Source organism: Sapajus apella, unplaced genomic scaffold, assembly GCF_009761245.1.
Source record: "Sapajus apella isolate SASKATOON/1434 unplaced genomic scaffold, GSC_monkey_1.0 scaffold4, whole genome shotgun sequence".
Taxonomy (NCBI): Eukaryota; Metazoa; Chordata; class Mammalia; order Primates; family Cebidae; genus Sapajus; species Sapajus apella.
This window is the reverse complement of record NW_022436944.1, coordinates 31,635,238-31,648,117: the sequence shown is the minus strand read 5'-3', so window position 1 is coordinate 31,648,117 and position 12,880 is coordinate 31,635,238. Positions and strand designations below refer to the sequence as shown.

Sequence of the window (12,880 nt, the reverse complement as noted above, 5' to 3'; positions counted from 1 at the left end):
AAAGGTGTTGTTCATGTGATTTAGCAGACTAGTGTCCTCAGGAAAGAGGAGAGAGGGCTGTAAAATGGGGCAGGGAAAGGAGGTGAACAAGGATGCAGTCCTGGCTGGAGCCTGGCTTCAGCCTAATCCCTTGGGGGAACTTCTGGAGCACAAGTTGTAACAAAGAGTTAGTACCCCCTTCAGGTAAGGGGGCCAGCCTTTGGAACCCCACTTTAGTTAGACATTTCCTGAGGCTTTCCCTGAAGTAGTATGGTAGCATACAGCCTCCAAGCTGAGGCAGTGCCCATTTGACCAAAGGCAGCTGTTGAGAGATCAGCTGTGAAGTGTTGGCAGCCAATAATGACAGCTGAAGATGGATGTACCTGTCAGTATAGTGGATCCCAGGGAGCCCCAGAGCATCCAGTACACCCCCCCCCCACTAAACTTGCAGCCTAACCTCTGTTTCAGGGTCTGGTTCTGGGATATAGAATGGGAGACAGGGAGACAGGTTTATCCAGATATTAGGAGAAGGGAAACTTCAGATTTCTTGACATTATATTCAAGTTCCTATTTGTTCACCTGATTCCTGGGGTTATTTTGGATAGTTGGGGGAATTAATTATCCGCAGAGTGACCCTTCTCTCTCCATCATTCATTTGGTGTGGAATGGTGCCTCTCCTTTTCAGCTTTCTCATTTTCACTGTCAGTCATCTGTGGGCGTGGAGCTTTCTGCTTTCTTCCTGCATACACCCCTCCCCCCTCTGCATCAGGTCTACATACTGAACACTAATAGCTGAAATGACAAAAATTTGCCAGGTATTACCAATATAGCCAGCTGCTTCCTCAGAAAGCCACCTTCCCACCCATTAGTCTGTGGGAAGAGGTATTTGGTGTTGTAGGACTGGGTTTCTGACTTATATTTTCTTCCTGGTAGCCTAGCCCCTCTGGGATACCATGCACCACATCCCATCTCTATGGGGCCTTGACACGCACCTAATTTTTGCCAGTCCCTGGCCCCAGAGAGCCAGATTCTGTTTCCAGTAGTTCTAGTCAGCAACTGATTCTGGAAAAGTTCTGCTCAATAGAAATATGATGTAAACCACATATTTTCTAGTAACCACATTAAAAAGGAGAAATTCGTTTTAATATTATTTAACTCTGTATTTTAAAAACCACCATTTCAACATGTCAATACAAAAATTATCAATAAGATACTTAATTTTTTTTTTCATATTAAGTCCTTGGGATCTGGCATGTATTTTATGCTGATAGTGCATTTCAGTTTGGACTCGCTGCATATCAAGTGCCTAATAGCCACATGGGGCTAATGGCTGCTGCACTGCAGAGTTCAGTTCCAGTCCCTGGTAGTAACTTGGCTTTCTTGACGTGGACTATCTGCAGGGTCTAGGCTAAACTCGAAAGCATGTGAAGCCAGGTTGTGGCTGAGCCTGAGGTCAAGATGAGGCTGAGGTGCAGTGACAGGTAGGGGTGCTGGAGGCCTGGAGGTCCTGTCCAATGGGGGCTTTCCAGAGTTGGAGGCCATGGGAGACAAGCAGTTTCTGATGCTTGTGGCAGTCAAGAGGTGGTAAAGATATGACACTTACCCGAGATGCTAGAGGAACGTTCAGAGCAGTGTTTTTAACATTTTTGAAACCATCCCAAGATACTAGCAGGGATTGGGAGAGATGGACAAGCTGTTAGGCTGAGGCCGATGCTGTTTGGGGATCCAGGACTGCCTCATTTATGTGAGGCCAGATGAAAGCAAATGGTGCTGATCTGTGACTTGTCTATTCAATATTAGGAAAGCCAACCATCCTTAATTCTAATTTTTTAAAAGGAAGATTTCAAAAGGCAAGAAGTGACGAACACATTTAACCAGCATGCTTTCTATTGCATTATTGAGTCCTCAGTGTAGGTGTTAAAAGAAAACAGGCACATGTTTTGTATTGACCTCTTTAAAAAGCACTTGTAGATTTTACCAATTAGCTGAGTGATCACCTAACAGTGTTTTGATCTGGACTGTATTTCTTGTTTTAATGATTAGCATTTCATTTCATACTTTAGACTCTTTGTGAAAAGCAAGATAAATTGCCCTTATTTCTTCCCCTTGATCAGCCACACATGGTGCTGCATAAAGAAAATGATCATTTTTTTTTTACACTCAGATGCCTGTTACCTGACTTTTGAGCAAAAAATACTCACCTCATTCTTCAGCAATTACTGGGCTTGTCTAATTGACTCACTTAGAAATAATTTAAAACTCAGAATTTTTTAACTTTCACTTTTGGTGGACTTCAACCATTGAAAGAATAGAATTTTATTAAGAAGAGATTTTGTTTTTAATTTACCACAGTATTATTCTGATATACTGTATGTACTCAAATATTTTTGAATAAATGAATGAGTTGCATCATTTCATTTACCTTGTAAGGTTATCATTTTTTGATTCCAAAAAATACTGTTTTATATATATATATATATAGGCTTTTAAAAATTATTTTTCTGGAGCAAATTCAGAATAAATAAAACATACACGCACACCAACCACTATAGGAACTATTATACAGTGTTCTCTCATTTGTTCTGCAAGTTGCCTTTTCACAGAATGCTGTATTGAAGATCCACCTATGTTAAGCACAAATAGTTCCACATCACTTTTTTTGAGACGGAGTTTCCTTCTTATCCAGGCTGGAGTGTAGTGGTGTGATCCTGGCTCACTGTAACCTCTGTCTCCTGGGTTCAAACGATTTCCCTGCCTCAGCCTCCCAAGTAGCTAGGATTACAGGCGCGCACCACCACACCAAGCTAATTTTGTATTTTTAGCAGAGACAGGGTTTCACCATGTTGGCCAGAGTGGTCTCCAACTCCTGACTTCAGGTGATTGGCCTGCCTCGGCCTCTCAAAGTGCTGTGATTACAGGCGTGAGCCCCTGAGCCCGGCCCACATCACTCTTTTTGACTGTTTCATGATATTTGGTAGTGTGGCTGAATCATAGGTTAGTCGTTGCCTTAATGACAATGACTAAAGTTTAGTTAGTCAATGGCTTAAGTAGCATCTAGGTTATTCTCAATTGTTTTTGTTGTTTTAAGATCTGTTAGACTGAATACGTTTGCACATCGTTGTCTTCTGCGGCTCCGTGCTTGTTTCTCTAAATTGGTGCTGAGCAGTGACATTGTAATTTATAGACATGTCCAGTTTAAGCTTTTGAAGATCATTCCAAAATGCCCTAAAAAGTAAAAATTTATTCTACTACAATTCATACTTTTGCTATCCCTATCTTTGCCTACATTTAGTATTAGTGAACGTTTGCTTTCACCAGCTTGTTGTGTGAAAAATTATATCTATTTTATGTTGGTGAGGTAATTTTTCTATGGCAAATATATACAAAATAATATATATATATATATATATATACACACACACACACACACACACACACACGAATACACAGTTCAAATAATAAAACAGGCACCCAAGTCCCTACTGCTCAGCTAAATATTGTCATAGAATTATCTTGTGATCCTTTCTGATTGTGCAGCAATAATTCACTCATTTTTGCTCCTGTATAAGAATACACCATGACTTTTCTATTTTACAATGATGGACATTTGGGTTATTTCTTGTTTTTTCCTGTTAGGGACTCTGAGCCTATAAGCTTTCTTATGGCTGACATACATGTGCAAGAGCATTGCTAAGGTATTCCTAGTCATGAAATTGCTGAATTCTAGGTATAGCGGATACTGACAAAAATGAAATTTTGTCTGCCCAAGTTCATTTTCCCCATCTTACACATGGGCGTTCATCTAGACTGCATTTCCCAGCCTCCCTTTTAGTTGGATATGGCTATGTGACTACGTGCTCACTAGTAGAATTTAAGCAGCTTTCTATTCTGCTAGGTTAGGATCAGAGACTTAGAGTGGTGGGTGTACCTCTTCCATGCTTTCTTCTGTTTTCCACCTAGACAAAACCAAAACATGGTGGTGACCCAACTTAAATTTTGCAGAAACTGACTTAGAACCGATTACCTGAATGACCATGAGGATCAAAGCTGTCCCACTGACCAGACTGTAAACTTGGGAACTGATATGTGAGAGAGAAACTTCTTTACCTTAAAGCCATTTATTGTTAGTGTCTTTATGATGTCAGCCTGTACTTACTCTAGTTAATACATAAGGAAGCACATGTTAAACTTCACTGAGGGATGCCATACTCCTATCCAAAATGTTTAAAGCAATTTACACTCCCACTGGTATTTTACGACAGCTCTTGCTGCTCTCTATCCTACCAACCCTAGCTGTTGTCTGACTTTATTATGCTTACCTATCAGTGGGTGAGAAGCATTATCTCAGTATTGTTTTCATTATCAATGAGGTTGTACATTTTTTCAGATATTGTTAGCTTATTCATAGTTACTTGTATCTGAAATGTCTATTTGAATCTTTTGTCCCCTTTTTAACACTGGGTGCTTTTTTGTAGTCAAATATATAAAATTTTCATTGTAGTCATTTTAACTGTATAATTCACAATGCTGCACAATCATCACCACTATTTACTTCCAAAGCCCTTTTATCACTCTAACCAGAAGCTCTATACTCATTAAGCATTAACTCCCAATTCCTCTGCCCCCCTCAATCCCCTGGTAACCAGTAACCTTGCTATCTTTGTGAAATCACATATTCTATGTATTTCATATAAGTGGAGTCACACAGCATTTATCCTTTTGTATGTGGTGTAAAAATATGGAGTGCTTCACAAATTTGCATGTTACCTTTACAGAGGGGTCATGCTAATCTGTATCATTCCAATTTTAGTGTATGTGTTGTCAAAGTGAGCACTTGGGTGCTTTTGACACATTTATTTCATATTGATTTATAGAAATTTTTTATATATTCTAGATGCCAATACTTTTAAAATTAAGTTGCAGATATTTTCTCTCATTGTATGGCTTAACTATGTTTATGGTGTCTTTTTGCATCAAAGTTTTCATTTTGTTAGTCAAGTATATCTGTATTTTCCTTTATAGTTTGTGCTTCTTGTGTTCTATTTATAAAATTCTCCTCCTTACAGCCCACTTCATTGAGCTATTCTCCTCTGTCATATGCAAAAATATTATGCAGTCTTCCATTTAATATTGGTTTTCAATCCACCTGGAATTGATATTTGTATGAGAAAGGAATCTAATTTTATTTTTCAAATTGTCTCGCCAATGCTTATTGAATAGTATATTCTTTCTCACCACTTTGTAATGGTTCCCTTGACATGGATTTTTCATATGTACATTGGTCCTAAATCTCTATATCATTCCATATTGTTTTAATTATGGTAGCTTTATAGTAAGTTTTGATAGTTGGTAAGGCAAAGCCTTTCATTCTGTTTGTCTTCAAAATTGTCTTCGTTATTCTTGCCTTTGCCTTTGAATTTTAGGGTCAAATTGTCAAATTCTTCAAAAATATTATGGGTATTTTTTTGTACTTGCCTTGAATCTATAGGAAAAATTGGGGAGAATAGCCATGAGATTTCCAGTTATTTAAATGTTGTTTAATAGTTTTTTATTATTATTTTTTAATTTGCCTCATTTCTGGATTTTAATAATGTTTTACATATTTTTTCTGGACAGGCCTTTAAAAGCTTTCTTAGGATTTGTTCCAATATATATTAGAGTGTTTATTGCCATTAAAAATGCTGTATTATTCACATGGACACAAAGATGGGAACAATAAATACTGGGGATGGCTTGAGTGGGGAAGGCAGGAAGGGGTGGTGGGTTGCAAGGCTACCCATCGGGCGCTATGCTCGCTGCCCTGGATGATGGATCATTCATACACCACGCCTTATTTACCCACATAACAAACTTGTACATGTACCTCTGGAACCTAAAATAAAAGTAGTAGAAGGAAAAATGCTGAAATTTTAAAAACTTGCTTATTTGTTGCTTAAGTTTAAGAAAACAATGGATTTTTATATATTGACTTTGTAACTAGCAAACTTGCTAATGATTTATGTTTGGTCTAATGATTTGTCTGTACGGTCTCTGGAGTTTTTTTTTTTTTTTTTTTTGTCGCTATTTGTTTTTTTCCATTTATTTTATTGCATTTTAGGTTTTGGGGTACATGTGAAGAACATGCAAGATTGTTGCATAGGTACAGACGTGGCAGTGTGATTTGCTGCCTTCCTCCCCATCACCTACATCTGGCATCTCTCCCCTTGCTATCTCTCCCCAACTCCCCACCCCCCACCGTCCCTCCTCTATTTCCCCCCAACTGACCCCAGTGTGTAGTGCTCCCCTCCCTGTGTCCATGTGTTCTCATTGTTCAACACCCGCCTATGAGTGAGAACATGCGATGTTTGATCTTCTGCTCTTCTGTCAGTTTGCTGAGAATGATGGTTTCCAGGTTCATCCATGTCCCTACAAAGGCCACAAACGCATCGTTTTTGATGGCTGCATAATATTCCATGGTGTATATGTGCCACATTTTCCACTGAGTCTCTTGAGTTTTCTACAAAATCTTGCTGTCTGTGACCTGATGTAGTTTTCTTTCATTCTGTCCTCTCCTTATGTTTTTCATTTCTTTTTTATGTCTCACAGTGCTAGCTAGGACCAGCAATAAAATGCTGACAAGAAACAAGGAGAGTAGGCGCCCTTTCTTATTCCCAAAATGCTTTCAGTGTTTTGCCATGAAATGTAATGTTTTCTCTGGGGTTTGGATTGATACTGTGTCTCCAGATAAGGAAGTCCCTTTCTGTTCTTTTATTAAATATTTTTTAATTGTCAAAATGTTCTGAGTTTTAATCATCTATTCTGTCTGTGTCTATTGAGATGATCATATATATATTTTGTCCTTTAATCAGTAAATGAGACAATAGATTTCTCTAAAATTAGATGACTTTCAATCCTGGGACAAGGATTATATCAGCTTCCTAACGTAATTTGGGAAATACATCCTTGAGCATTTGGAGTAGAACCCACTAACAAAGCTTTCGACTTAATGTTGTTTCTTTTTTTGGTGGGTAAATTTTTAATTACTGATTTAAATTATTTCACGATAATCGCTCTTCTCAAATATTCTAATTTTTATTGTGAACAGGTTTGATATGTTGTATTTTCTTCTCAAGAAAAGTTGCCATTTCATTCAAATGGTTCACAGCGTTTTCTACTGTTTTAAAGTTTTACTCTATCTGTATGCCCTGCTCTCCATCATAACACTATTTTTGTTTTGTCCCATTAAACACTCCACTTCACCTCTTGCAAACTAGCATAATCTTGTCAGAGCTTTTTTGTATTTTGTTTATTTCTTTCAGTGAGTAAGCTTTGAGATGTGGAGCCTTGTTGATAATTTATTTTTCATTCCTGTGTTTACATATTTATCTTACCAATTTTCTTCTAGTCTAATATTCCTTCTAATATTCCAAGGTAAGGTATACATTTTCTGTAGATATCACTTTAGCTGCATGCCAAGGTTTTGAACGGTAGTGTTATAATTATAAAATTTTAAATATTTTTCAGTACCTGTTATGATTCCTCATTTAAAGGTTATTTAAATGCGTTTTTCAGAGTTTTTTTGATTATTGATTTCTGATTAAATTGTGTTTAGGTCAGAGAATACGTTCTGTATGACAAATTGTTTAGTCTTTTTTGAGCCTTACTTTTTGGCTGGCAAGTTGTCAGGTTTTGCAATTGTTCTACGTCTACTGGAGAAAGTATAATTGCTAGTGATTGGATAGGGCTCTATACACTAAATTACATCAAGTTGTTGATTTCTTCCATTTATTTACCAATTTTCTTCTGTCTGATTTATAAATAACAAAATAAGTTATGTTAAAATCACTCTCTTATGATAGATTTGTCCACATCTTCTTGAGATTCTGCCGTTTTATTCTTTATATAATTTGAGGCTGTGTCTTAGACACATAGAAACTCAGAATTTGTCTTTCAAAAAGAATTATTCCATTTGTTATTTAATGATCCTTTTTATTAATGTTTTTATCTTAATATTTATTTTTTTGGGGTATTAATCTAATTAGCTCAGTTCTAAAAAATATTTCCCTGGTATTTTTTTCTTACCTGTTTACTTTGAACACATGTGAGTCATTATGTTTTTGGATGTGTTTCTTCCAACAGTATATAACCGGATTTATTCTTAACCAATCCAATGTTTGTCTTTTAAATGATGAGTTTATTTCAGCTATATTTATTCTGATTGCTAGTAATTTTAGATTTATTTCCATTATCTCAGTTTGTGCTTTCTATATACTATGCTCCCCACCCCACCCCCAAGTTTCTATTGTACTGATTAATTTTCATTAATCCTCTTCTTTTCCTCTGCTTATCTAGTGGTGGTCACCTTTAACATTTTAAAGCACGGTTGATTTGACATCCTCTAAAATTATTCAATATTTCTGCTTGCTTTCAAATAGGTACCAGGGTATTAGAAAACTTTCAGCTTTCCAATACCCATCTTAAATGCTGTTATTCAATATTTTAGTGTTATCTTGTTTTTAGGAACACTAATGATTTACCCACATGTTTGCCATTGGGTAAACAAGTAAACTTTCCTCTAACTTTGCTCTTCTGAATTATCACCTTCATTCCTGAAATAGTTCCTTTAGTAGATCTCTTAGAGATAGTGTCTTGGTGGTAAATTCCCTCAGTCTTCCTTTAAAATGTCTTTAGTTTTGTTTTGCCCTTAGTCTTGAATACAAATTTATCTGGATATAGAAATTTAGGTATATATAATTTTAGAATTAAAATTGTAAATATAATTTTATTTTCTTTCTATATATACATCTTGCTGCTGAGAAGTCTAATTGTCATTTCATGTGAGTAACTTGTCATTTCTCTCTGATAGAGAAAAAAGAAAACAAAACAACCTTTAAAGCTATCTTTGGTGTCCTGAAGTTTCATTATGATTTATCTAGTTAGGATTTTTTTTTGGTTGTTGTTTATTCTACTCAGGACTTCTTAAATCTGTGCTTCTCTAATCTGAATAATTCATTTGTCAGTTCAGAAGTTTATCTGCCATTGTTTCTTTAAGTGTTTCTCATCCTACCATTCCTTCTATTATTTTCTCCTAAGTATTAAATAATTATAGCCTTTTCTTTGCATCACCCATATTTTAATGGTTTTTAAGATTTTATATCTCTTTGCTCTTCTGTTACATTACAGTTAATTTTGAAAAATTATTTCAAAGTTCAGTAGACCACTCTTCAAGCATATTTAATCTCTTACACCTATCCATTTAGTTTTTAATTTCGATGTCTATTTAAATTTTTCCTGTTCTATGTGGTTCTCTCCCAAATCTATAGATTCTTTTTATACTGTCTTCCTTTATTATTTAAAATACCGATATCTAAAAATCTTTCTTTAGTAGTTCTACATTACAGGTCTAATCTTGTTCTGGGAATTCTGTGGAGATTGTGTGCCTCTTGCATTTTCTTCCTCCTAATGTTCCCAGGGTATTATCTACTTATAACTGCATTTTTTCAGTGGAGTTCTTGGCTTGGGAGATCTGAGATTATTCAAGTAGCATAAATTTGAATTCGAAATCTATATGCGTGAAGGCCTATGATAAGAATTCTGAGGGGAGATTATTTTTTCTTACCCACTCTGCCCAAGCCAAGAGCCACAAGCATCCTTGTTCTCCTTCAGGACAGTGAGTAAACGTTTCCTTTCATCCATTCTTTTAAGGAAGATGTTGCAATTTAAAGCTTCAGATATATGCAGTTGTCTTAGTTCCAACCTTCTGCCTTGTATTCATTCAAAACCTTGTTTCCAACCTGTGTATCTGTTAAAATTCAGGTCATTATGTTTCCCAGATTGGGGATCAATCCCTGCAGTGTAAGCTCCCAGATTCGTTATTCTGGCTTTTTGTACCTCTTTGTTTCTGTGCTCTTGGGGATACTTCTTATGGGCTCTGCAATACATTCACAAGAAACTATTTTACACATTATTGAATTTTTCTAGATGTTTTTATTAAGAGTTGTGTGGGTTATTTTGTCTATAACAGCACAAATGAAAGTTTTTTTATTTGCTATTTATTCTCCTTTTGAGGTATGATACATAATGACACTATTTTTTTTTTTAGCCAAAAGGTGCTTATCTTTTAATCAAGATTCAATTCATTCATATTTCTTTTTTCTTTTTTTTTGACAAAGCCTTGCTTTGTTGCCCAGGCTGGAGTGCATTGGCATGATCTCGGCTCACTACAACCTCCACCTACCAGGTTCAAGTGATTCTCTTGCCTCAGTCCCCTGAGTTGCTGGGACTACAGACTTGTGCCACCACGCTCAGCTAATTTTTTAATTTATTTTTTATTTTATTTTTTTATTTTTTATTTTTTGAGATGGAGTTTCGCTCTTGTTACCCAGGCTGGAGTGCAATGGCCCAATCTCAGCTCACCGCAACCTCCGCCTCCTGGGTTCAGGCAATTCTCCTGCCTCAGCCTCCTGAGTAGCTGGGATTACAGGCATGCGCCACCATGCCCAGCTAACTTTTTGTATTTTTAGTAGAGACGGGGTTTCACCATGTTGACCAGGATGGTCTCGATCTCTTGACCTTGTGATCCACCCACCTCGGCCTCCCAAAGTGCTGGGATTACAGGCTTGAGCCACCGCGCCCGGCCCAATTTTTTTATTTTTAATAGAGATGGAGTTTCACCATGTTGCTCAGGCTGGTCTTGAACTCCTGACTTCAGGTGATCCACCCACCTTCGACTCCCAAAGTGCTGGGGTTATAGGCATGAGCCACTGTGTCCGATCCAGTTCATTCATATTTCTTATTGGAAGTGATTTCTGTAATTTCTTACAAAATTTTATGCTTAAATAGAAACTTTCTGTTTAATTGTATTTTTTCAATTTCTTTTCTTTCTTTTTTCTTTTTTTTAATGGGGGATGGGGTCAGGCTCTGACTGGTAGCAGGTCCCTGACTGTTGTTGTCCCTACAGCCTGGCTTCTAAAAACAATAAATAAATATAATAATTTTTAAAATAGGGGTTATATTTTGTTTTTATTTTCTTCAGTATTTTCAAAGGCATATATCTTTCTTCAGAGTATATTTATAAAAGCCTTAAACTATTTGAAACCATTTTTAAACCAAGTTTACCTATTTTAAATCAGTATTTGTAAGAGTCTGAATTCCTCCTAAGTAAACAAGGGATATCAGATAGCTTTGCTGTTCTTCTCCCCATATTATTCTTCTCTTTTGTCCTAACTAATATAATTTAAACTATTAGATCTAGGCTTTAAAAATTAGAATTTTAGCTATGTGAATATTCTTTATTGAGACTACTTTTTACATTTTATTTTTATTTAAAGGGATACAAAAGTAACATACAAAAAGTTGGTTGCATATATTCACACCAGTAACAAACTATTTGGAAAAGAAATCAAAATCCCATTTACAATAGTAAAAAAATTAATGAAATACTTAGAAACAAGTTTAACTGCAAAGGTGAAAAATCTGTACATTAAAAGCTATAAAACATTCATGAGATAATCTGAAAAAAGACAAATAAATGCCAAGATATCTCATGTCCACAGGTTGGAAGAATTAATACTGTTAAAATGTCCATACTGCCCAAGGTACTATATAGATTCAACATAATTCCTATCAAAATTCCAATGGTATTCATCGCAGAAATAGAAAACACAATTTTAAAATTCATATAAAACCATGAAAAACCCCCAAGAGCCAAAGCAGGCTTAAAGAAAAACAAAGTTAGAGGCATCACACCTTCTGATTTCAAATGATATTACAAAGCTATAGTAATCGAATCAGTTTTGTACTGCCTTAAGAACAGACACACGGACCAGCGGAACAAAACAGAAAGCCTAGAAATAAGCCCAAGCATGTATGGTCAACTAGTTTTTGACAAGAGCACTAAGAAGATACAATGGAAAAAGGAGTCTCTTCAAAAAATGATGCTGGGAAAACTGGATATCCACATGCAGACAAACTAATTTGGACCCTTATCTTATACCACACACAAAAATCAACTGAAAATGGATTAAGGACCTAAACATAAGATCTGAAACTGTGAAACTCCTAGAAGAAAACATAAAGAAAAAGATCCTTGACATCAGCATTGGCAGCGATTTTTTTGGACATCACACAAAAAGCTTTGGCAACATAAGTAAAAATAAACAGGTGAGACAACATCAAATTAAAAAGGTTTTGCACAGCAAAAGAAACAATCAGCAAACTAGGCAGCCTACAGATTAGGAGAACAGATTCATGAACCATATATGTGATAAGGAGTTAATATCCAAAATATATAAAGACCCCACACCATTCACCATAAAAACAAACAAACAAAAAAACAAACCTCCAAACCCCAAAAAAATAACCCAACTAAAAATGCGCAAATAGCCTGAACAGACATTTCTTCAAAGACATAAACGTGGCCAGCAGGTATATGAAAAGGTTTTCAACTAATCATCAGGGAAATTCAAATAAAAGCCACGAGATAGCACCTCACGCCTGTTAGAATGGCTGTTGTCAAACAAAACAAGAGACAGGTGTTCGTGAGGGCATGGAGAAAAGGAAACCCAATACACTGTTGGTTGGAAGGTAAATTGGTGTAGCTATTATGGAAAACAGCTTGAAGATTGCTCAAAAAATTAAAACTACCATGTAAACCAGAAATCCCTCTTCTTTTATGCTGGAATGAAGTGTCCTCAGAATCTTGTAGAGATATCTGCACTCCCATGTTCACTGCAGCATTATTCATAATAGCCGAGTTATGGAAACAACCTGTGTCCATTAATAGATGGATGGATAAAGAAGCTGTGATACACAGATGCACACACAACACACTCACAGAAATACTATTCAGTCTTAAAAAAGAAGATCCTGCTGTATATGACAACATGGCTGAACTTAAAGGACATTGTGCTAAGTGAAATAA

The 12,880-nt window shown here is 36.2% G+C and overlaps 1 long non-coding RNA gene and 1 other non-coding gene across 2 annotated transcripts; both read right to left on the bottom strand.

Moving 5' to 3' along the window:
- Positions 1–707: 707 nt before the first annotated feature.
- Positions 708–12,262, bottom strand: LOC116541581. The gene is made up of 3 exons (XR_004264868.1): positions 11,959–12,262; positions 5,579–5,587; positions 708–718 (listed from the first exon to the last, which is right to left on the bottom strand). It is a non-coding gene; the product is annotated as an uncharacterized LOC116541581 (long non-coding RNA).
- LOC116544810 lies at positions 4,712–4,813 on the bottom strand. The gene has a single exon (XR_004266047.1). It is a non-coding gene; the product is annotated as a U6 spliceosomal RNA (small nuclear RNA).
- Positions 12,263–12,880: the final 618 nt, after the last annotated feature.